Source organism: Odocoileus virginianus, chromosome 22, assembly GCF_023699985.2.
Source record: "Odocoileus virginianus isolate 20LAN1187 ecotype Illinois chromosome 22, Ovbor_1.2, whole genome shotgun sequence".
NCBI classification, from domain to species: Eukaryota; Metazoa; Chordata; class Mammalia; order Artiodactyla; family Cervidae; genus Odocoileus; species Odocoileus virginianus.
In genome coordinates, this window is record NC_069695.1 from 6880377 (window position 1) to 6881580 (window position 1204).

Sequence of the window (1204 nt, forward strand, 5' to 3'; positions counted from 1 at the left end):
TATGGCTGCTTCTAATCATGCCACAGGCCATTATTTACACAGCAAATTTCATTGCTGTCTGCTTTTTCCTGATGATAAAGTCAAAAAGGTTACCTTTCTATCTGAAGGTGAGCTGAAGGACAAATCTCATTTATTTACTGTCCTACAGATAAATCTTTTCTTCCAGTTCTTTTGCACACACTTAAGAATTTAAAACAGTATCCATAATCATTTTTCAAATTGTGAAGAAAATATTTTTAGAAGAAACATGTACAGTGAATAAGGAAACATAGTTGATGGGGCTTTGGGATTTTCTAATAGGGGAATTTTATCTGGGAAATCTTTCTACATCTTTCTACACTAGAAATGCATTCCAGTGAAATTGAAGGTAATCTGAGTCTAGAAGCCAGTAAGTATATTCTCATGATTTTATGAAAGGTGTAATATGCCTGGGGGCTCCCCAGGTGGCTCAGTGGTAAAGAATCGCCCTGTCAATGCTGGAGACACAGGAGGTGTGGGTTCTATACCTGGGTTGGGCAGGTTCCCTGGAGCAGGAAATAGCAACCCACTCCAGTATTATTTTTTTCTTTTTTTAAATTAATTAATTTTTTTTTCCATTTATTTTTATTAGCTGGAGGCTAATTACTTTGCAATATTGTAGTGGTTTTTGTCATACATTGACATGAGTCAGCCATGGATTAACATGTATCCCCCATCCCGATCCCCCTTCCCACCTCCCTCTCCACCCGATCCCTCTGGGTCTTCCCAGTGCACCAGGCCCGAGCACTTGTCTCATGCATCCAGCCTGGGCTGGTGATCTGTTTCACCCTAGATAACATACATGTTCGATGCTGTTCTCTCGCAACATCCCACCCTCGCCTTCTCCTACAGAGTCCAAAATTCTGTTTTAAAAAATGGAACGCTTCACGAATTTGCGTGTCATCCTTGTGCAGGGCCATGCTAGTCTTCTCTGTATTGTTACAATTTTAGTATGTGTGCTGCCGAAGCGAGGACTCACGCCAGTGTTCTTGCCTGGAAAATCCCTTGGGGTCACAGAGAGTTGGACACGACTGAGCCTGCACGTACATAGTACACCCAGTGGTAGACATTATTGACGACTGCTCAGCTAATATCTGCTGCGCAAGCAATAGCCCTCCATAGTGTCTTCTAAAAAGAAAGTTTCCTTTTCTCCCCGAAGGTTATAAATGTTCCTGCAGTTGGCACT

General features: G+C 42.0%; 1 non-coding gene across 1 annotated transcript; it reads right to left on the minus strand.

The window, feature by feature from the left end:
• Positions 1-887: 887 nt before the first annotated feature.
• LOC139030489 (U6 spliceosomal RNA) lies at positions 888-993 on the minus strand. Its single transcript, XR_011482854.1, has one exon. It is a non-coding gene; the product is annotated as a U6 spliceosomal RNA (small nuclear RNA).
• Positions 994-1204: the final 211 nt, after the last annotated feature.